Here is a 25,223-nt window from a genome sequence, read left to right on the forward strand (position 1 = left end):
GGGTAACACAGAGAGGCTGCCTGTAATCAGTGCTCCATTGTGACCCTGTGGAGCCAAAGGAGAGCGTTGTGACACTGCAAAGCCCCATGGTCCATTGGTCCAAAGGTCCATTGTGACATTGCAGGACTCATGGAACAGAGGAGTCACATGACACTGTGGGGCCTGTGGAACCATGGAGAACATTGTGACACTGCAAGGCCTCAAGGAATCATTAGGACTGTTATATGTCTATAGGATAATTCGTGCAAATAAAATTGTCGTCTCTTTTATAGTTATGTGCTGTTAAATTATACTCTTATAGGAAGTTTTTAAATCGCACAAGCCAGCAACAGCGATTGCAACACCATGTCAAAGCCACCTGGACGAGAGAGGGAGGACTTTATTTACAAGCGAACGAAAGTGGCCAGCCCAGAGAGGGATCATGCATCAAGGTTGTCCGAGAAACACCCGGACGATAAATACACGATAAATATCCGAGACCGAGATAGTCAGAGCCATCAGGGAGGTACATCTCAAATCCGAATTCCGGGACTGCAAACACAGGTGTTCATCACTCTCCGGACACGTATTGTTCAACTTGCCACAGAGAAAAGAACTCCACATGAATACATGCACTTTGAAAAGGAAGAAAGGGGACTCTGGCTCAGGCAAGGAAAATCGTATAAAAATGGGTCAGACAGGACGGTCGGTGTGAAGCATAGAGGACCCTCTGCTGCAGCTGTCCAACCTGTGTCTCACCCGGTGGCAATCCCGGGCTCCACATTGACTTTTTTTTATAGTGGCTTTTTTTCATTTTTCTCAAAGTTTATATTTGGTACACTTAATAACTTTTATTAAATTAAAAATTAATAACTTGGAGCCTTGCATTTCTAACATGTTCATCACATTCGGTTTCTCATGATAAGCCTATCTACTTCTGCTAATTCTGAGATGGGGAAAATGAACTGTCATGATTCCCGCTTGCACTAGAGGATTGTGACACGGGCTGACTTTGTGATGCCAGAGTCTTCTGTGCCATCACAGCGCAACTGTATGACATCCCAGAGTGATAGAGCAGCACTGGCTCTGTGACATCACAAGGGGGATTTGTGAGATCTCAGGGTGGGCTGTGACATCCCAGGAGGCAGTGTGACATCTCAGGGGCTCTGTGACCTTACTGGGGAGGTCACTTCAAGCCAGCTCCCACTCACAGTTCCTCCCAGAGAAGTCCAAAGCTGCTCGTGCCCGGTGGCATCCCGTGTCCCTCTGGGTCCCCCTGCCCCTGGCGCTGCAGCCTCCCCCTGAGGATGTTCGAGGAGATCAAGCCCAGAGCCTGACACGGGGACAGGGGCTCAGGGCCGTCACAGTTGGAACAGGGAGACAGGGACCCCCTAGCAGCATCCCTGTGCCCCCAGGGCCAGAGCTTGGCCAGGGCTCCTTCACCCTCTTATGAAGGAGGGCTTGAGAGCACTTTAAAAATCCCCAGCAGGGGAGTAGCATAAAACAGCTTTAATATTAAGTGACAGCACCACAGAGTTCCTTGGCAAGAGTCACTCTGCTCCTGACTGGACACTTCAGGCACACCAAGGAAACAAAGCAACAACAAAACCAAACAAAATCCAGGCAATCAAACCAAAAAGGAGTCAAGAACTGTCCCGGTGTCTGTGTGTCTCTGTGTGTTTGTGTGTGTGTGTGTGTGTGTGGGTGGGTGGGTGTGTGTGTGTGTGTGTGTGTGTGACGAAAGGACAGTGAGGGCAAGGATAAAAGGAATACAGCCTAAAAGCTAAACAGAGCTGTGGAATAACACTTAACAATATTCAACTTTGCTTATAACTTCTATTAAGCTTCACAAATTAGCAAAAGAACAACTCTTAGCAGCATTTAACTTTGCTTACAGCTTGTGACTTTGTCGCTATAAGACATGTGAAAGCACGACGCGAGCCACCTGCTATTTTCAAGGTAAAGAGAAAAGTTTATTCTCTGACTCCAACTTTTATACTTTCCCAAAGGTGACATTGGATTGGAGAGTGAATGGACCACCTGTCCAAAGACATTGGACAAAGCACTAGTACATCAAGTTTGTCCAGCCCCATAAAAGATTGTAAACAATATGTTGTTGACAGAAATTGTGTGGGAAGGTTCTCCAACAGAATGGAAACTCAGAAGGCTTTAGAAAATCTTAAGAATCAGGGTGACATGACTTAACCTTACTTCCAGGCCTGACTGGCTCAGCTATCCAAGGCAATCAAAGCCCTCAGAGAGCAGCATTTCTGCCACATTTCCCTGAGCACAGGCACTCCTGTGTGCACACAGACACAAAGAGTCACTACAAGGCACCTGTGAGAAATTCCCCTGAGCAAAGGGAAATGTTCCCTGTGGAGGCTTTGGCATCTCCCCAGGGGATGAAGGGTTGAGCCTGGAGCAGACAGTGTCTGTGATGAGCTCCAGAGGAGCTGAGCCCAGGGGCTGCTGGCCAAGGCCCAGGCCCAGTGAGCATTTCTCAGCTGGCAGGGTGGCCTGAGAAGGGGAAAGGGGAATGCACCAGACCAGGAACCATGGAACCAAGGGACCATTGTTACACTGTGGGGCCATGTGAGAAGAAGTGACCATTGGGACACTGTGGGGCCTTGTGACCCCAAGGGACCATTGGGACACTGTGGGACCATGTGAGATCAAGAGACCATTGGGATACTGTGAGTCCTCATGGATTCATGGACACCACTGTGACATTGCTGGGCCTCATGGAAGCAAGGGGACCCTAGTGACGCCGTGTGCCTCAGTGGAATGTAGGCATCATTGTGACACTGTGAGGCCCCATCCAGCCAAGGCTCCATTGGGACACTGCGAGACCCCACGGAAACAAAGCTCCAGGGTAACACAGAGAGGCTGCCTGTAATCAGTGCTCCATTGTGACCCTGTGGAGCCAAAGGAGAGCGTTGTGACACTGCAAAGCCCCATGGTCCATTGGTCCAAAGGTCCATTGTGACATTGCAGGACTCATGGAACAGAGGAGTCACATGACACTGTGGGGCCTGTGGAACCATGGAGAACATTGTGACACTGCAAGGCCTCAAGGAATCATTAGGACTGTTATATGTCTATAGGATAATTCGTGCAAATAAAATTGTCGTCTCTTTTATAGTTATGTGCTGTTAAATTATACTCTTATAGGAAGTTTTTAAATCGCACAAGCCAGCAACAGCGATTGCAACACCATGTCAAAGCCACCTGGACGAGAGAGGGAGGACTTTATTTACAAGCGAACGAAAGTGGCTAGCCCAGAGAGGGATCATGCATCAAGGTTGTCCGAGAAACACCCGGACGATAAATACACGATAAATATCCGAGACCGAGATAGTCAGAGCCATCAGGGAGGTACATCTCAAATCCGAATTCCGGGACTGCAAACACAGGTGTTCATCACTCTCCGGACACGTATTGTTCAACTTGCCACAGAGAAAAGAACTCCACATGAATACATGCACTTTGAAAAGGAAGAAAGGGGACTCTGGCTCAGGCAAGGAAAATCGTATAAAAATGGGTCAGACAGGACGGTCGGTGTGAAGCATAGAGGACCCTCTGCTGCAGCTGTCAAACCTGTGTCTCACCCGGTGGCAATCCCGGGCTCCACATTGACTTTTTTTTATAGTGGCTTTTTTTCATTTTTCTCAAAGTTTATATTTGGTACACTTAATAACTTTTATTAAATTAAAAATTAATAACTTGGAGCCTTGCATTTCTAACATGTTCATCACATTCAGTTTCTCATGATAAGCCTATCTACTTCTGCTAATTCTGAGATGGGGAAAATGAACTGTCATGATTCCCGCTTGCACTAGAGGATTGTGACACGGGCTGACTTTGTGATGCCAGAGTCTTCTGTGCCATCACAGCGCAACTGTATGACATCCCAGAGTGATAGAGCAGCACTGGCTCTGTGACATCACAAGGGGGATTTGTGAGATCTCAGGGTGGGCTGTGACATCCCAGGAGGCAGTGTGACATCTCAGGGGTTCTGTGACCTTACTGGGGAGGTCACTTCAAGCCAGCTCCCACTCACAGTTCCTCCCAGAGAAGTCCAAAGCTGCTCGTGCCCGGTGGCATCCCGTGTCCCTCTGGGTCTCCCTGCCCCTGGCGCTGCAGCCTCCCGCTGAGGATGTTTGAGGAGATCAAGCCCAGAGCCTGACACGGGGACAGGGACTCAGGGCCGTCACAGTTGGAACAGGGAGACAGGGACCCCCTAGCAGCATCCCTGTGCCCCCAGGGCCAGAGCTTGGCCAGGGCTCCTTCACCCTCTTATGAAGGAGGGCTTGAGAGCACTTTAAAAATCCCCAGCAGGGGAGTAGCATAAAACAGCTTTAATATTAAGTGACAGCACCACAGAGTTCCTTGGCAAGAGTCACTCTGCTCCTGACTGGACACTTCAGGCACACCAAGGAAACAAAGCAACAACAAAACCAAAAAAAATCCAGGCAATCAAACCAAAAAGGAGTCAAGAACTGTCCCGGTGTCTGTGTGTCTCTGTGTGTTTGTGTGTGTGTGTGTGTGTGTGTGTGTGTGTGTGTGTGTGTGTGTGTGTGTGTGACGAAAGGACAGTGAGGGCAAGGATAAAAGGAATACAGCCTAAAAGCTAAACAGAGCTGTGGAATAACACTTAACAATATTCAACTTTGCTTATAACTTCTATTAAGCTTCACAAATTAGCAAAAGAACAACTCTTAGCAGCATTTAACTTTGCTTACATCTTGTGACTTTGTCGCTATAAGACATGTGAAAGCACGACGCGAGCCACCTGCTATTTTCAAGGTAAAGAGAAAAGTTTATTCTCTGACTCCAACTTTTATACTTTCCCAAAGGTGACATTGGATTGGAGAGTGAATGGACCACCTGTCCAAAGACATTGGACAAAGCACTAGTACATCAAGTTTGTCCAGCCCCATAAAAGATTGTAAACAATATGTTGTTGACAGAAATTGTGTGGGAAGGTTCTCCAACAGAATGGAAACTCAGAAGGCTTTAGAAAATCTTAAGAATCAGGGTGACATGACTTAACCTTACTTCCAGGCCTGACTGGCTCAGCTATCCAAGGCAATCAAAGCCCTCAGAGAGCAGCATTTCTGCCACATTTCCCTGAGCACAGGCACTCCTGTGTGCACACAGACACAAAGAGTCACTACAAGGCACCTGTGAGAAATTCCCCTGAGCAAAGGGAAATGTTCCCTGTGGAGGCTTTGGCATCTCCCCAGGGGATGAAGGGTTGAGCCTGGAGCAGACAGTGTCTGTGATGAGCTCCAGAGGAGCTGAGCCCAGGGGCTGCTGGCCAAGGCCCAGGCCCAGTGAGCATTTCTCAGCTGGCAGGGTGGCCTGAGAAGGGGAAAGGGGAATGCACCAGACCAGGAACCATGGAACCAAGGGACCATTGTTACACTGTGGGGCCATGTGAGAAGAAGTGACCATTGGGACACTGTGGGGCCTTGTGACACCAAGGGACCATTGGGACACTGTGGGACCATGTGAGATCAAGAGACCATTGGGATACTGTGAGTCCTCATGGATTCATGGACACCACTGTGACATTGCTGGGCCTCATGGAAGCAAGGGGACCCTAGTGACGCCGTGTGCCTCAGTGGAATGTAGGCATCATTGTGACACTGTGAGGCCCCATCCAGCCAAGGCTCCATTGGGACACTGCGAGACCCCACGGAAACAAAGCTCCAGGGTAACACAGAGAGGCTGCCTGTAATCAGTGCTCCATTGTGACCCTGTGGAGCCAAAGGAGAGCGTTGTGACACTGCAAAGCCCCATGGTCCATTGGTCCAAAGGTCCATTGTGACATTGCAGGACTCATGGAACAGAGGAGTCACATGACACTGTGGGGCCTGTGGAACCATGGAGAACATTGTGACACTGCAAGGCCTCAAGGAATCATTAGGACTGTTATATGTCTATAGGATAATTCGTGCAAGTAAAATTATCGTCTCTTTTATAGTTATGTGCTGTTAAATTATACTCTTATAAGAAGTTTTTAAATCGCACAAGCCAGCAACAGCGACTGCAACACCATGTCAAAGCCACCTGGACGAGAGAGGGAGGACTTTATTTACAAGCGAACGAAAGTGGCCAGCCCAGAGAGGGATCATGCATCAAGGTTGTCCGAGAAACACCCGGACGATAAATACACGATAAATATCCGAGACCGAGATAGTCAGAGCCATCAGGGAGGTACATCTCAAATCCGAATTCCGGGACTGCAAACACAGGTGTTCATCACTCTCCGGACACGTATTGTTCAACCTGCCACAGAGAAAAGAACTCCACATGAATACATGCACTTTGAAAAGGAAGAAAGGGGACTCTGGCTCAGGCAAGGAAAATCGTATAAAAATGGGTCAGACAGGACGGTCGGTGTGAAGCATAGAGGACCCTCTGCTGCAGCTGTCAAACCTGTGTCTCACCCGGTGGCAATCCCGGGCTCCACATTGACTTTTTTTTATAGTGGCTTTTTTTCATTTTTCTCAAAGTTTATATTTGGTACACTTAATAACTTTTATTAAATTAAAAATTAATAACTTGGAGCCTTGCATTTCTAACATGTTCATCACATTCAGTTTCTCATGATAAGCCTATCTACTTCTGCTAATTCTGAGATGGGGAAAATGAACTGTCATGATTCCCGCTTGCACTAGAGGATTGTGACACGGGCTGACTTTGTGATGCCAGAGTCTTCTGTGCCATCACAGCGCAACTGTATGACATCCCAGAGTGATAGAGCAGCACTGGCTCTGTGACATCACAAGGGGGATTTGTGAGATCTCAGGGTGGGCTGTGACATCCCAGGAGGCAGTGTGACATCTCAGGGGTTCTGTGACTTTACTGGGGAGGTCACTTCAAGCCAGCTCCCACTCACAGTTCCTCCCAGAGAAGTCCAAAGCTGCTCGTGCCCGGTGGCATCCCGTGTCCCTCTGGGTCCCCCTGCCCCTGGCGCTGCAGCCTCCCGCTGAGGATGTTCGAGGAGATCAAGCCCAGAGCCTGACACGGGGACAGGGGCTCAGGGCCGTCAGAGTTGGAACAGGGAGACAGGGACCCCCTAGCAGCATCCCTGTGCCCCCAGGGCCAGAGCTTGGCCAGGGCTCCTTCACCCTCTTATGAAGGAGGGCTTGAGAGCACTTTAAAAATCCCCAGCAGGGGAGTAGCATAAAACAGCTTTAATATTAAGTGACAGCACCACAGAGTTCCTTGGCAAGAGTCACTCTGCTCCTGACTGGACACTTCAGGCACACCAAGGAAACAAAGCAACAACAAAACCAAACAAAATCCAGGCAATCAAACCAAAAAGGAGTCAAGAACTGTCCCGGTGTCTGTGTGTCTCTGTGTGTTTGTGTGTGTGTGTGTGTGTGTGTGTGGGTGGGTGTGTGTGTGTGTGTGTGTGTGTGACGAAAGGACAGTGAGGGCAAGGATAAAAGGAATACAGCCTAAAAGCTAAACAGAGCTGTGGAATAACACTTAACAATATTCAACTTTGCTTATAACTTCTATTAAGCTTCACAAATTAGCAAAAGAACAACTCTTAGCAGCATTTAACTTTGCTTACAGCTGGTGACTTTGTCGCTATAAGACATGTGAAATCACGACGCGAGCCACCTGCTATTTTCAAGGTAAAGAGAAAAGTTTATTCTCTGACTCCAACTTTTATACTTTCCCAAAGGTGACATTGGATTGGAGAGTGAATGGACCACCTGTCCAAAGACATTGGACAAAGCACTAGTACATCAAGTTTGTCCAGCCCCATAAAAGATTGTAAACAATATGTTGTTGACAGAAGTTGTGTGGGAAGGTTCTCCAACAGAATGGAAACTCAGAAGGCTTTAGAAAATCTTAAGAATCAGGGTGACATGACTTAACCTTACTTCCAGGCCTGACTGGCTCAGCTATCCAAGGCAATCAAAGCCCTCAGAGAGCAGCATTTCTGCCACATTTCCCTGAGCACAGGCACTCCTGTGTGCACACAGACACAAAGAGTCACTACAAGGCACCTGTGAGAAATTCCCCTGAGCAAAGGGAAATGTTCCCTGTGGAGGCTTTGGCATCTCCCCAGGGGATGAAGGGTTGAGCCTGGAGCAGACAGTGTCTGTGATGAGCTCCAGAGGAGCTGAGCCCAGGGGCTGCTGGCCAAGGCCCTGGCCCAGTGAGCATTTCTCAGCTGGCAGGGTGGCCTGAGAAGGGGAAAGGGGAATGCACCAGACCAGGAACCATGGAACCAAGGGACCATTGTTACACTGTGGGGCCATGTGAGAAGAAGTGACCATTGGGACACTGTGGGGCCTTGTGACACCAAGGGACCATTGGGACACTGTGGGACCATGTGAGATCAAGAGACCATTGGGATACTGTGAGTCCTCATGGATTCATGGACACCACTGTGACATTGCTGGGCCTCATGGAAGCAAGGGGACCCTAGTGACGCCGTGTGCCTCAGTGGAATGTAGGCATCATTGTGACACTGTGAGGCCCCATCCAGCCAAGGCTCCATTGGGACACTGCGAGACCCCACGGAAACAAAGCTCCAGGGTAACACAGAGAGGCTGCCTGTAATCAGTGCTCCATTGTGACCCTGTGGAGCCAAAGGAGAGCGTTGTGACCCTGCAAAGCCCCATGGTCCATTGGTCCAAAGGTCCATTGTGACATTGCAGGACTCATGGAACAGAGGAGTCACATGACACTGTGGGGCCTGTGGAACCATGGAGAACATTGTGACACTGCAAGGCCTCAAGGAATCATTAGGACTGTTATATGTCTATAGGATAATTCGTGCAAGTAAAATTGTCGTCTCTTTTATAGTTATGTGCTGTTAAATTATACTCTTATAAGAAGTTTTTAAATCGCACAAGCCAGCAACAGCGACTGCAACACCATGTCAAAGCCACCTGGACGAGAGAGGGAGGACTTTATTTACAAGCGAACGAAAGTGGCCAGCCCAGAGAGGGATCATGCATCAAGGTTGTCCGAGAAACACCCGGACGATAAATACACGATAAATATCCGAGACCGAGATAGTCAGAGCCATCAGGGAGGTACATCTCAAATCCGAATTCCGGGACTGCAAACACAGGTGTTCATCACTCTCCGGACACGTATTGTTCAACCTGCCACAGAGAAAAGAACTCCACATGAATACATGCACTTTGAAAAGGAAGAAAGGGGACTCTGGCTCAGGCAAGGAAAATCGTATAAAAATGGGTCAGACAGGACGGTCGGTGTGAAGCATAGAGGACCCTCTGCTGCAGCTGTCAAACCTGTGTCTCACCCGGTGGCAATCCCGGGCTCCACATTGACTTTTTTTTATAGTGGCTTTTTTTCATTTTTCTCAAAGTTTATATTTGGTACACTTAATAACTTTTATTAAATTAAAAATTAATAACTTGGAGCCTTGCATTTCTAACATGTTCATCACATTCAGTTTCTCATGATAAGCCTATCTACTTCTGCTAATTCTGAGATGGGGAAAATGAACTGTCATGATTCCCGCTTGCACTAGAGGATTGTGACACGGGCTGACTTTGTGATGCCAGAGTCTTCTGTGCCATCACAGCGCAACTGTATGACATCCCAGAGTGATAGAGCAGCACTGGCTCTGTGACATCACAAGGGGGATTTGTGAGATCTCAGGGTGGGCTGTGACATCCCAGGAGGCAGTGTGACATCTCAGGGGTTCTGTGACCTTACTGGGGAGGTCACTTCAAGCCAGCTCCCACTCACAGTTCCTCCCAGAGAAGTCCAAAGCTGCTCGTGCCCGGTGGCATCCCGTGTCCCTCTGGGTCTCCCTGCCCCTGGCGCTGCAGCCTCCCGCTGAGGATGTTTGAGGAGATCAAGCCCAGAGCCTGACACGGGGACAGGGGCTCAGGGCCGTCACAGTTGGAACAGGGAGACAGGGACCCCCTAGCAGCATCCCTGTGCCCCCAGGGCCAGAGCTTGGCCAGGGCTCCTTCACCCTCTTATGAAGGAGGGCTTGAGAGCACTTTAAAAATCCCCAGCAGGGGAGTAGCATAAAACAGCTTTAATATTAAGTGACAGCACCACAGAGTTCCTTGGCAAGAGTCACTCTGCTCCTGACTGGACACTTCAGGCACACCAAGGAAACAAAGCAACAACAAAACCAAACAAAATCCAGGCAATCAAACCAAAAAGGAGTCAAGAACTGTCCCGGTGTCTGTGTGTCTCTGTGTGTTTGTGTGTGTGTGTGTGTGTGTGTGTGTGTGTGTGTGTGTGTGTGTGTGTGTGTGACGAAAGGACAGTGAGGGCAAGGATAAAAGGAATACAGCCTAAAAGCTAAACAGAGCTGTGGAATAACACTTAACAATATTCAACTTTGCTTATAACTTCTATTAAGCTTCACAAATTAGCAAAAGAACAACTCTTAGCAGCATTTAACTTTGCTTACAGCTTGTGACTTTGTCGCTATAAGACATGTGAAAGCACGACGCGAGCCACCTGCTATTTTCAAGGTAAAGAGAAAAGTTTATTCTCTGACTCCAACTTTTATACTTTCCCAAAGGTGACATTGGATTGGAGAGTGAATGGACCACCTGTCCAAAGACATTGGACAAAGCACTAGTACATCAAGTTTGTCCAGCCCCATAAAAGATTGTAAACAATATGTTGTTGACAGAAATTGTGTGGGAAGGTTCTCCAACAGAATGGAAACTCAGAAGGCTTTAGAAAATCTTAAGAATCAGGGTGACATGACTTAACCTTACTTCCAGGCCTGACTGGCTCAGCTATCCAAGGCAATCAAAGCCCTCAGAGAGCAGCATTTCTGCCACATTTCCCTGAGCACAGGCACTCCTGTGTGCACACAGACACAAAGAGTCACTACAAGGCACCTGTGAGAAATTCCCCTGAGCAAAGGGAAATGTTCCCTGTGGAGGCTTTGGCATCTCCCCAGGGGATGAAGGGTTGAGCCTGGAGCAGACAGTGTCTGTGATGAGCTCCAGAGGAGCTGAGCCCAGGGGCTGCTGGCCAAGGCCCAGGCCCAGTGAGCATTTCTCAGCTGGCAGGGTGGCCTGAGAAGGGGAAAGGGGAATGCACCAGACCAGGAACCATGGAACCAAGGGACCATTGTTACACTGTGGGGCCATGTGAGAAGAAGTGACCATTGGGACACTGTGGGGCCTTGTGACACCAAGGGACCATTGGGACACTGTGGGACCATGTGAGATCAAGAGACCATTGGGATACTGTGAGTCCTCATGGATTCATGGACACCACTGTGACATTGCTGGGCCTCATGGAAGCAAGGGGACCCTAGTGACGCCGTGTGCCTCAGTGGAATGTAGGCATCATTGTGACACTGTGAGGCCCCATCCAGCCAAGGCTCCATTGGGACACTGCGAGACCCCACGGAAACAAAGCTCCAGGGTAACACAGAGAGGCTGCCTGTAATCAGTGCTCCATTGTGACCCTGTGGAGCCAAAGGAGAGCGTTGTGACACTGCAAAGCCCCATGGTCCATTGGTCCAAAGGTCCATTGTGACATTGCAGGACTCATGGAACAGAGGAGTCACATGACACTGTGGGGCCTGTGGAACCATGGAGAACATTGTGACACTGCAAGGCCTCAAGGAATCATTAGGACTGTTATATGTCTATAGGATAATTCGTGCAAGTAAAATTGTCGTCTCTTTTATAGTTATGTGCTGTTAAATTATACTCTTATAAGAAGTTTTTAAATCGCACAAGCCAGCAACAGCGACTGCAACACCATGTCAAAGCCACCTGGACGAGAGAGGGAGGACTTTATTTACAAGCGAACGAAAGTGGCCAGCCCAGAGAGGGATCATGCATCAAGGTTGTCCGAGAAACACCCGGACGATAAATACACGATAAATATCCGAGACCGAGATAGTCAGAGCCATCAGGGAGGTACATCTCAAATCCGAATTCCGGGACTGCAAACACAGGTGTTCATCACTCTCCGGACACGTATTGTTCAACCTGCCACAGAGAAAAGAACTCCACATGAATACATGCACTTTGAAAAGGAAGAAAGGGGACTCTGGCTCAGGCAAGGAAAATCGTATAAAAATGGGTCAGACAGGACGGTCGGTGTGAAGCATAGAGGACCCTCTGCTGCAGCTGTCAAACCTGTGTCTCACCCGGTGGCAATCCCGGGCTCCACATTGACTTTTTTTTATAGTGGCTTTTTTTCATTTTTCTCAAAGTTTATATTTGGTACACTTAATAACTTTTATTAAATTAAAAATTAATAACTTGGAGCCTTGCATTTCTAACATGTTCATCACATTCAGTTTCTCATGATAAGCCTATCTACTTCTGCTAATTCTGAGATGGGGAAAATGAACTGTCATGATTCCCGCTTGCACTAGAGGATTGTGACACGGGCTGACTTTGTGATGCCAGAGTCTTCTGTGCCATCACAGCGCAACTGTATGACATCCCAGAGTGATAGAGCAGCACTGGCTCTGTGACATCACAAGGGGGATTTGTGAGATCTCAGGGTGGGCTGTGACATCCCAGGAGGCAGTGTGACATCTCAGGGGTTCTGTGACTTTACTGGGGAGGTCACTTCAAGCCAGCTCCCACTCACAGTTCCTCCCAGAGAAGTCCAAAGCTGCTCGTGCCCGGTGGCATCCCGTGTCCCTCTGGGTCCCCCTGCCCCTGGCGCTGCAGCCTCCCGCTGAGGATGTTCGAGGAGATCAAGCCCAGAGCCTGACACGGGGACAGGGGCTCAGGGCCGTCAGAGTTGGAACAGGGAGACAGGGACCCCCTAGCAGCATCCCTGTGCCCCCAGGGCCAGAGCTTGGCCAGGGCTCCTTCACCCTCTTATGAAGGAGGGCTTGAGAGCACTTTAAAAATCCCCAGCAGGGGAGTAGCATAAAACAGCTTTAATATTAAGTGACAGCACCACAGAGTTCCTTGGCAAGAGTCACTCTGCTCCTGACTGGACACTTCAGGCACACCAAGGAAACAAAGCAACAACAAAACCAAACAAAATCCAGGCAATCAAACCAAAAAGGAGTCAAGAACTGTCCCGGTGTCTGTGTGTCTCTGTGTGTTTGTGTGTGTGTGTGTGTGTGTGTGTGGGTGTGTGTGTGTGTGTGTGTGTGTGTGTGACGAAAGGACAGTGAGGGCAAGGATAAAAGGAATACAGCCTAAAAGCTAAACAGAGCTGTGGAATAACACTTAACAATATTCAACTTTGCTTATAACTTCTATTAAGCTTCACAAATTAGCAAAAGAACAACTCTTAGCAGCATTTAACTTTGCTTACAGCTGGTGACTTTGTCGCTATAAGACATGTGAAATCACGACGCGAGCCACCTGCTATTTTCAAGGTAAAGAGAAAAGTTTATTCTCTGACTCCAACTTTTATACTTTCCCAAAGGTGACATTGGATTGGAGAGTGAATGGACCACCTGTCCAAAGACATTGGACAAAGCACTAGTACATCAAGTTTGTCCAGCCCCATAAAAGATTGTAAACAATATGTTGTTGACAGAAGTTGTGTGGGAAGGTTCTCCAACAGAATGGAAACTCAGAAGGCTTTAGAAAATCTTAAGAATCAGGGTGACATGACTTAACCTTACTTCCAGGCCTGACTGGCTCAGCTATCCAAGGCAATCAAAGCCCTCAGAGAGCAGCATTTCTGCCACATTTCCCTGAGCACAGGCACTCCTGTGTGCACACAGACACAAAGAGTCACTACAAGGCACCTGTGAGAAATTCCCCTGAGCAAAGGGAAATGTTCCCTGTGGAGGCTTTGGCATCTCCCCAGGGGATGAAGGGTTGAGCCTGGAGCAGACAGTGTCTGTGATGAGCTCCAGAGGAGCTGAGCCCAGGGGCTGCTGGCCAAGGCCCTGGCCCAGTGAGCATTTCTCAGCTGGCAGGGTGGCCTGAGAAGGGGAAAGGGGAATGCACCAGACCAGGAACCATGGAACCAAGGGACCATTGTTACACTGTGGGGCCATGTGAGAAGAAGTGACCATTGGGACACTGTGGGGCCTTGTGACACCAAGGGACCATTGGGACACTGTGGGACCATGTGAGATCAAGAGACCATTGGGATACTGTGAGTCCTCATGGATTCATGGACACCACTGTGACATTGCTGGGCCTCATGGAAGCAAGGGGACCCTAGTGACGCTGTGTGCCTCAGTGGAATGTAGGCATCATTGTGACACTGTGAGGCCCCATCCAGCCAAGGCTCCATTGGGACACTGCGAGACCCCACGGAAACAAAGCTCCAGGGTAACACAGAGAGGCTGCCTGTAATCAGTGCTCCATTGTGACCCTGTGGAGCCAAAGGAGAGCGTTGTGACCCTGCAAAGCCCCATGGTCCATTGGTCCAAAGGTCCATTGTGACATTGCAGGACTCATGGAACAGAGGAGTCACATGACACTGTGGGGCCTGTGGAACCATGGAGAACATTGTGACACTGCAAGGCCTCAAGGAATCATTAGGACTGTTATATGTCTATAGGATAATTCGTGCAAGTAAAATTGTCGTCTCTTTTATAGTTATGTGCTGTTAAATTATACTCTTATAGGAAGTTTTTAAATCGCACAAGCCAGCAACAGCGACTGCAACACCATGTCAAAGCCACCTGGACGAGAGAGGGAGGACTTTATTTACAAGCGAACGAAAGTGGCCAGCCCAGAGAGGGATCATGCATCAAGGTTGTCCGAGAAACACCCGGACGATAAATACACGATAAATATCCGAGACCGAGATAGTCAGAGCCATCAGGGAGGTACATCTCAAATCCGAATTCCGGGACTGCAAACACAGGTGTTCATCACTCTCCGGACACGTATTGTTCAACCTGCCACAGAGAAAAGAACTCCACATGAATACATGCACTTTGAAAAGGAAGAAAGGGGACTCTGGCTCAGGCAAGGAAAATCGTATAAAAATGGGTCAGACAGGACGGTCGGTGTGAAGCATAGAGGACCCTCTGCTGCAGCTGTCAAACCTGTGTCTCACCCGGTGGCAATCCCGGGCTCCACATTGACTTTTTTTTATAGTGGCTTTTTTTCATTTTTCTCAAAGTTTATATTTGGTACACTTAATAACTTTTATTAAATTAAAAATTAATAACTTGGAGCCTTGCATTTCTAACATGTTCATCACATTCAGTTTCTCATGATAAGCCTATCTACTTCTGCTAATTCTGAGATGGGGAAAATGAACTGTCATGATTCCCGCTTGCACTAGAGGATTGTGACACGGGCTGACTTTGTGATGCCAGAGTCTTCTGTGCCATCACAGCGCAACTGTATGACATCCCAGAGTGATAGAGCAGCACTGGCTCTGTGACATCACAAGGGGGATTTGTGAGATCTCAGGGTGGGCTGTGACATCCCAGGAGGCAGTGTGACATCTCAGGGGTTCTGTGACTTTACTGGGGAGGTCACTTCAAGCCAGCTCCCACTCACAGTTCCTCCCAGAGAAGTCCAAAGCTGCTCGTGCCCGGTGGCATCCCGTGTCCCTCTGGGTCCCCCTGCCCCTGGCGCTGCAGCCTCCCGCTGAGGATGTTCGAGGAGATCAAGCCCAGAGCCTGACACGGGGACAGGGGCTCAGGGCCGTCAGAGTTGGAACAGGGAGACAGGGACCCCCTAGCAGCATCCCTGTGCCCCCAGGGCCAGAGCTTGGCCAGGGCTCCTTCACCCTCTTATGAAGGAGGGCTTGAGAGCACTTTAAAAATCCCCAGCAGGGGAGTAGCATAAAACAGCTTTAATATTAAGTGACAGCACCACAGAGTTCCTTGGCAAGAGTCACTCTGCTCCTGACTGGACACTTCAGGCACACCAAGGAAACAAAGCAACAACAAAACCAAACAAAATCCAGGCAATCAAACCAAAAAGGAGTCAAGAACTGTCCCGGTGTCTGTGTGTCTCTGTGTGTTTGTGTGTGTGTGTGTGTGTGTGTGTGGGTGTGTGTGTGTGTGTGTGTGTGTGTGTGACGAAAGGACAGTGAGGGCAAGGATAAAAGGAATACAGCCTAAAAGCTAAACAGAGCTGTGGAATAACACTTAACAATATTCAACTTTGCTTATAACTTCTATTAAGCTTCACAAATTAGCAAAAGAACAACTCTTAGCAGCATTTAACTTTGCTTACAGCTGGTGACTTTGTCGCTATAAGACATGTGAAATCACGACGCGAGCCACCTGCTATTTTCAAGGTAAAGAGAAAAGTTTATTCTCTGACTCCAACTTTTATACTTTCCCAAAGGTGACATTGGATTGGAGAGTGAATGGACCACCTGTCCAAAGACATTGGACAAAGCACTATTACATCAAGTTTGTCCAGCCCCATAAAAGATTGTAAACAATATGTTGTTGACAGAAGTTGTGTGGGAAGGTTCTCCAACAGAATGGAAACTCAGAAGGCTTTAGAAAATCTTAAGAATCAGGGTGACATGACTTAACCTTACTTCCAGGCCTGACTGGCTCAGCTATCCAAGGCAATCAAAGCCCTCAGAGAGCAGCATTTCTGCCACATTTCCCTGAGCACAGGCACTCCTGTGTGCACACAGACACAAAGAGTCACTACAAGGCACCTGTGAGAAATTCCCCTGAGCAAAGGGAAATGTTCCCTGTGGAGGCTTTGGCATCTCCCCAGGGGATGAAGGGTTGAGCCTGGAGCAGACAGTGTCTGTGATGAGCTCCAGAGGAGCTGAGCCCAGGGGCTGCTGGCCAAGGCCCAGGCCCAGTGAGCATTTCTCAGCTGGCAGGGTGGCCTGAGAAGGGGAAAGGGGAATGCACCAGACCAGGAACCATGGAACCAAGGGACCATTGTTACACTGTGGGGCCATGTGAGAAGAAGTGACCATTGGGACACTGTGGGGCCTTGTGACACCAAGGGACCATTGGGACACTGTGGGACCATGTGAGATCAAGAGACCATTGGGATACTGTGAGTCCTCATGGATTCATGGACACCACTGTGACATTGCTGGGCCTCATGGAAGCAAGGGGACCCTAGTGACGCCGTGTGCCTCAGTGGAATGTAGGCATCATTGTGACACTGTGAGGCCCCATCCAGCCAAGGCTCCATTGGGACACTGCGAGACCCCACGGAAACAAAGCTCCAGGGTAACACAGAGAGGCTGCCTGTAATCAGTGCTCCATTGTGACCCTGTGGAGCCAAAGGAGAGCGTTGTGACCCTGCAAAGCCCCATGGTCCATTGGTCCAAAGGTCCATTGTGACATTGCAGGACTCATGGAACAGAGGAGTCACATGACACTGTGGGGCCTGTGGAACCATGGAGAACATTGTGACACTGCAAGGCCTCAAGGAATCATTAGGACTGTTATATGTCTATAGGATAATTCGTGCAAGTAAAATTGTCGTCTCTTTTATAGTTATGTGCTGTTAAATTATACTCTTATAGGAAGTTTTTAAATCGCACAAGCCAGCAACAGCGACTGCAACACCATGTCAAAGCCACCTGGACGAGAGAGGGAGGACTTTATTTACAAGCGAACGAAAGTGGCCAGCCCAGAGAGGGATCATGCATCAAGGTTGTCCGAGAAACACCCGGACGATAAATACACGATAAATATCCGAGACCGAGATAGTCAGAGCCATCAGGGAGGTACATCTCAAATCCGAATTCCGGGACTGCAAACACAGGTGTTCATCACTCTCCGGACACGTATTGTTCAACCTGCCACAGAGAAAAGAACTCCACATGAATACATGCACTTTGAAAAGGAAGAAAGGGGACTCTGGCTCAGGCAAGGAAAATCGTATAAAAATGGGTCAGACAGGACGGTCGGTGTGAAGCATAGAGGACCCTCTGCTGCAGCTGTCAAACCTGTGTCTCACCCGGTGGCAATCCCGGGCTCCACATTGACTTTTTTTTATAGTGGCTTTTTTTCATTTTTCTCAAAGTTTATATTTGGTACACTTAATAACTTTTATTAAATTAAAAATTAATAACTTGGAGCCTTGCATTTCTAACATGTTCATCACATTCAGTTTCTCATGATAAGCCTATCTACTTCTGCTAATTCTGAGATGGGGAAAATGAACTGTCATGATTCCCGCTTGCACTAGAGGATTGTGACACGGGCTGACTTTGTGATGCCAGAGTCTTCTGTGCCATCACAGCGCAACTGTATGACATCCCAGAGTGATAGAGCAGCACTGGCTCTGTGACATCACAAGGGGGATTTGTGAGATCTCAGGGTGGGCTGTGACATCCCAGGAGGCAGTGTGACATCTCAGGGGTTCTGTGACTTTACTGGGGAGGTCACTTCAAGCCAGCTCCCACTCACAGTTCCTCCCAGAGAAGTCCAAAGCTGCTCGTGCCCGGTGGCATCCCGTGTCCCTCTGGGTCCCCCTGCCCCTGGCGCTGCAGCCTCCCGCTGAGGATGTTCGAGGAGATCAAGCCCAGAGCCTGACACGGGGACAGGGGCTCAGGGCCGTCAGAGTTGGAACAGGGAGACAGGGACCCCCTAGCAGCATCCCTGTGCCCCCAGGGCCAGAGCTTGGCCAGGGCTCCTTCACCCTCTTATGAAGGAGGGCTTGAGAGCACTTTAAAAATCCCCAGCAGGGGAGTAGCATAAAACAGCTTTAATATTAAGTGACAGCACCACAGAGTTCCTTGGCAAGAGTCACTCTGCTCCTGACTGGACACTTCAGGCACACCAAGGAAACAAAGCAACAACAAAACCAAACAAAATCCAGGCAATCAAACCAAAAAGGAGTCAAGAACTGTCCCGGTGTCTGTGTGTCTCTGTGTGTTTGTGTGTGTGTGTGTGTGTGTGGGTGGGTGGGTGTGTGTGTGTGTGTGTGTGTGTGACGAAAGGACAGTGAGGGCAAGGATAAAAGGAATACAGCCTAAAAGCTAAACAGAGCTGTGGAATAACACTTAACAATATTCAACTTTGCTTATAACTTCTATTAAGCTTCACAAATTAGCAAAAGAACAACTCTTAGCAGCATTTAACTTTGCTTACAGCTGGTGACTTTGTCGCTATAAGACATGTGAAAGCACGACGCGAGCCACCTGCTATTTTCAAGGTAAAGAGAAAAGTTTATTCTCTGACTCCAACTTTTATACTTTCCCAAAGGTGACATTGGATTGGAGAGTGAATGGACCACCTGTCCAAAGACATTGGACAAAGCACTATTACATCAAGTTTGTCCAGCCCCATAAAAGATTGTAAACAATATGTTGTTGACAGAAGTTGTGTGGGAAGGTTCTCCAACAGAATGGAAACTCAGAAGGCTTTAGAAAATCTTAAGAATCAGGGTGACATGACTTAACCTTACTTCCAGGCCTGACTGGCTCAGCTATCCAAGGCAATCAAAGCCCTCAGAGAGCAGCATTTCTGCCACATTTCCCTGAGCACAGGCACTCCTGTGTGCACACAGACACAAAGAGTCACTACAAGGCACCTGTGAGAAATTCCCCTGAGCAAAGGGAAATGTTCCCTGTGGAGGCTTTGGCATCTCCCCAGGGGATGAAGGGTTGAGCCTGGAGCAGACAGTGTCTGTGATGAGCTCCAGAGGAGCTGAGCCCAGGGGCTGCTGGCCAAGGCCCAGGCCCAGTGAGCATTTCTCAGCTGGCAGGGTGGCCTGAGAAGGGGAAAGGGGAATGCACCAGACCAGGAACCATGGAACCAAGGGACCATTGTTACACTGTGGGGCCATGTGAGAAGAAGTGACCATTGGGACACTGTGGGGCCTTGTGACACCAAGGGACCATTGGGACACTGTGGGACCATGTGAGATCAAGAGACCATTGGGATACTGTGAGTCCTCATGGATTCATGGACACCACTGTGACATTGCTGGGCCTCATGGAAGCAAGGGGACCCTAGTGACGCCGTGTGCCTCAGTGGAATGTAGGCATCATTGTGACACTGTGAGGCCCCATCCAGCCAAGGCTCCATTGGGACACTGCGAGACCCCACGGAAACAAAGCTCCAGGGTAACACAGAGAGGCTGCCTGTAATCAGTGCTCCATTGTGACCCTGTGGAGCCAAAGGAGAGCGTTGTGACCCTGCAAAGCCCCATGGTCCATTGGTCCAAAGGTCCATTGTGACATTGCAGGACTCATGGAACAGAGGAGTCACATGACACTGTGGGGCCTGTGGAACCATGGAGAACATTGTGACACTGCAAGGCCTCAAGGAATCATTAGGACTGTTATATGTCTATAGGATAATTCGTGCAAGTAAAATTGTCGTTACTTTTATAGTTATGTGCTGTTAAATTATACTCTTATAGGAAGTTTTTAAATCGCACAAGCCAGCAACAGCGACTGCAACACCATGTCAAAGCCACCTGGACGAGAGAGGGAGGACTTTATTTACAAGCGAACGAAAGTGGCCAGCCCAGAGAGGGATCATGCATCAAGGTTGTCCGAGAAACACCCGGACGATAAATACACGATAAATATCCGAGACCGAGATAGTCAGAGCCATCAGGGAGGTACATCTCAAATCCGAATTCCGGGACTGCAAACACAGGTGTTCATCACTCTCCGGACACGTATTGTTCAACCTGCCACAGAGAAAAGAACTCCACATGAATACATGCACTTTGAAAAGGAAGAAAGGGGACTCTGGCTCAGGCAAGGAAAATCGTATAAAAATGGGTCAGACAGGACGGTCGGTGTGAAGCATAGAGGACCCTCTGCTGCAGCTGTCAAACCTGTGTCTCACCCGGTGGCAATCCCGGGCTCCACATTGACTTTTTTTTATAGTGGCTTTTTTTCATTTTTCTCAAAGTTTATATTTGGTACACTTAATAACTTTTATTAAATTAAAAATTAATAACTTGGAGCCTTGCATTTCTAACATGTTCATCACATTCAGTTTCTCATGATAAGCCTATCTACTTCTGCTAATTCTGAGATGGGGAAAATGAACTGTCATGATTCCCGCTTGCACTAGAGGATTGTGACACGGGCTGACTTTGTGATGCCAGAGTCTTCTGTGCCATCACAGCGCAACTGTATGACATCCCAGAGTGATAGAGCAGCACTGGCTCTGTGACATCACAAGGGGGATTTGTGAGATCTCAGGGTGGGCTGTGACATCCCAGGAGGCAGTGTGACATCTCAGGGGTTCTGTGACTTTACTGGGGAGGTCACTTCAAGCCAGCTCCCACTCACAGTTCCTCCCAGAGAAGTCCAAAGCTGCTCGTGCCCGGTGGCATCCCGTGTCCCTCTGGGTCCCCCTGCCCCTGGCGCTGCAGCCTCCCGCTGAGGATGTTCGAGGAGATCAAGCCCAGAGCCTGACACGGGGACAGGGGCTCAGGGCCGTCACAGTTGGAACAGGGAGACAGGGACCCCCTAGCAGCATCCCTGTGCCCCCAGGGCCAGAGCTTGGCCAGGGCTCCTTCACCCTCTTATGAAGGAGGGCTTGAGAGCACTTTAAAAATCCCCAGCAGGGGAGTAGCATAAAACAGCTTTAATATTAAGTGACAGCACCACAGAGTTCCTTGGCAAGAGTCACTCTGCTCCTGACTGGACACTTCAGGCACACCAAGGAAACAAAGCAACAACAAAACCAAACAAAATCCAGGCAATCAAACCAAAAAGGAGTCAAGAACTGTCCCGGTGTCTGTGTGTCTCTGTGTGTTTGTGTGTGTGTGTGTGTGTGTGTGTGTGTGTGTGTGTGTGTGTGTGACGAAAGGACAGTGAGGGCAAGGATAAAAGGAATACAGCCTAAAAGCTAAACAGAGCTGTGGAATAACACTTAACAATATTCAACTTTGCTTATAACTTCTATTAAGCTTCACAAATTAGCAAAAGAACAACTCTTAGCAGCATTTAACTTTGCTTACAGCTGGTGACTTTGTCGCTATAAGACATGTGAAAGCACGACGCGAGCCACCTGCTATTTTCAAGGTAAAGAGAAAAGTTTATTCTCTGACTCCAACTTTTATACTTTCCCAAAGGTGACATTGGATTGGAGAGTGAATGGACCACCTGTCCAAAGACATTGGACAAAGCACTAGTACATCAAGTTTGTCCAGCCCCATAAAAGATTGTAAACAATATGTTGTTGACAGAAATTGTGTGGGAAGGTTCTCCAACAGAATGGAAACTCAGAAGGCTTTAGAAAATCTTAAGAATCAGGGTGACATGACTTAACCTTACTTCCAGGCCTGACTGGCTCAGCTATCCAAGGCAATCAAAGCCCTCAGAGAGCAGCATTTCTGCCACATTTCCCTGAGCACAGGCACTCCTGTGTGCACACAGACACAAAGAGTCACTACAAGGCACCTGTGAGAAATTCCCCTGAGCAAAGGGAAATGTTCCCTGTGGAGGCTTTGGCATCTCCCCAGGGGATGAAGGGTTGAGCCTGGAGCAGACAGTGTCTGTGATGAGCTCCAGAGGAGCTGAGCCCAGGGGCTGCTGGCCAAGGCCCAGGCCCAGTGAGCATTTCTCAGCTGGCAGGGTGGCCTGAGAAGGGGAAAGGGGAATGCACCAGACCAGGAACCATGGAACCAAGGGACCATTGTTACACTGTGGGGCCATGTGAGAAGAAGTGACCATTGGGACACTGTGGGGCCTTGTGACACCAAGGGACCATTGGGACACTGTGGGACCATGTGAGATCAAGAGACCATTGGGATACTGTGAGTCCTCATGGATTCATGGACACCACTGTGACATTGCTGGGCCTCATGGAAGCAAGGGGACCCTAGTGACGCCGTGTGCCTCAGTGGAATGTAGGCATCATTGTGACACTGTGAGGCCCCATCCAGCCAAGGCTCCATTGGGACACTGCGAGACCCCACGGAAACAAAGCTCCAGGGTAACACAGAGAGGCTGCCTGTAATCAGTGCTCCATTGTGACCCTGTGGAGCCAAAGGAGAGCGTTGTGACACTGCAAAGCCCCATGGTCCATTGGTCCAAAGGTCCATTGTGACATTGCAGGACTCATGGAACAGAGGAGTCACATGACACTGTGGGGCCTGTGGAACCATGGAGAACATTGTGACACTGCAAGGCCTCAAGGAATCATTAGGACTGTTATATGTCTATAGGATAATTCGTGCAAATAAAATTGTCGTCTCTTTTATAGTTATGTGCTGTTAAATTATACTCTTATAGGAAGTTTTTAAATCGCACAAGCCAGCAACAGCGATTGCAACACCATGTCAAAGCCACCTGGACGAGAGAGGGAGGACTTTATTTACAAGCGAACGAAAGTGGCTAGCCCAGAGAGGGATCATGCATCAAGGTTGTCCGAGAAACACCCGGACGATAAATACACGATAAATATCCGAGACCGAGATAGTCAGAGCCATCAGGGAGGTACATCTCAAATCCGAATTCCGGGACTGCAAACACAGGTGTTCATCACTCTCCGGACACGTATTGTTCAACTTGCCACAGAGAAAAGAACTCCACATGAATACATGCACTTTGAAAAGGAAGAAAGGGGACTCTGGCTCAGGCAAGGAAAATCGTATAGAAATGGGTCAGACAGGACGGTCGGTGTGAAGCATAGAGGACCCTCTGCTGCAGCTGTCCAACCTGTGTCTCACCCGGTGGCAATCCCGGGCTCCACATTGACTTTTTTTTATAGTGGCTTTTTTTCATTTTTCTCAAAGTTTATATTTGGTACACTTAATAACTTTTATTAAATTAAAAATTAATAACTTGGAGCCTTGCATTTCTAACATGTTCATCACATTCAGTTTCTCATGATAAGCCTATCTACTTCTGCTAATTCTGAGATGGGGAAAATGAACTGTCATGATTCCCGCTTGCACTAGAGGATTGTGACACGGGCTGACTTTGTGATGCCAGAGTCTTCTGTGCCATCACAGCGCAACTGTATGACATCCCAGAGTGATAGAGCAGCACTGGCTCTGTGACATCACAAGGGGGATTTGTGAGATCTCAGGGTGGGCTGTGACATCCCAGGAGGCAGTGTGACATCTCAGGGGTTCTGTGACCTTACTGGGGAGGTCACTTCAAGCCAGCTCCCACTCACAGTTCCTCCCAGAGAAGTCCAAAGCTGCTCGTGCCCGGTGGCATCCCGTGTCCCTCTGGGTCTCCCTGCCCCTGGCGCTGCAGCCTCCCGCTGAGGATGTTTGAGGAGATCAAGCCCAGAGCCTGACACGGGGACAGGGGCTCAGGGCCGTCACAGTTGGAACAGGGAGACAGGGACCCCCTAGCAGCATCCCTGTGCCCCCAGGGCCAGAGCTTGGCCAGGGCTCCTTCACCCTCTTATGAAGGAGGGCTTGAGAGCACTTTAAAAATCCCCAGCAGGGGAGTAGCATAAAACAGCTTTAATATTAAGTGACAGCACCACAGAGTTCCTTGGCAAGAGTCACTCTGCTCCTGACTGGACACTTCAGGCACACCAAGGAAACAAAGCAACAACAAAACCAAAAAAAATCCAGGCAATCAAACCAAAAAGGAGTCAAGAACTGTCCCGGTGTCTGTGTGTCTCTGTGTGTTTGTGTGTGTGTGTGTGTGTGTGTGTGTGTGTGTGTGTGTGTGTGTGACGAAAGGACAGTGAGGGCAAGGATAAAAGGAATACAGCCTAAAAGCTAAACAGAGCTGTGGAATAACACTTAACAATATTCAACTTTGCTTATAACTTCTATTAAGCTTCACAAATTAGCAAAAGAACAACTCTTAGCAGCATTTAACTTTGCTTACAGCTGGTGACTTTGTCGCTATAAGACATGTGAAAGCACGACGCGAGCCACCTGCTATTTTCAAGGTAAAGAGAAAAGTTTATTCTCTGACTCCAACTTTTATACTTTCCCAAAGGTGACATTGGATTGGAGAGTGAATGGACCACCTGTCCAAAGACATTGGACAAAGCACTAGTACATCAAGTTTGTCCAGCCCCATAAAAGATTGTAAACAATATGTTGTTGACAGAAATTGTGTGGGAAGGTTCTCCAACAGAATGGAAACTCAGAAGGCTTTAGAAAATCTTAAGAATCAGGGTGACATGACTTAACCTTACTTCCAGGCCTGACTGGCTCAGCTATCCAAGGCAATCAAAGCCCTCAGAGAGCAGCATTTCTGCCACATTTCCCTGAGCACAGGCACTCCTGTGTGCACACAGACACAAAGAGTCACTACAAGGCACCTGTGAGAAATTCCCCTGAGCAAAGGGAAATGTTCCCTGTGGAGGCTTTGGCATCTCCCCAGGGGATGAAGGGTTGAGCCTGGAGCAGACAGTGTCTGTGATGAGCTCCAGAGGAGCTGAGCCCAGGGGCTGCTGGCCA

The sequence above is a fragment of the Lonchura striata genome, chromosome 38 (genome assembly GCF_046129695.1).
Source record: "Lonchura striata isolate bLonStr1 chromosome 38, bLonStr1.mat, whole genome shotgun sequence".
Lineage (NCBI taxonomy): Eukaryota > Metazoa > Chordata > Aves > Passeriformes > Estrildidae > Lonchura > Lonchura striata.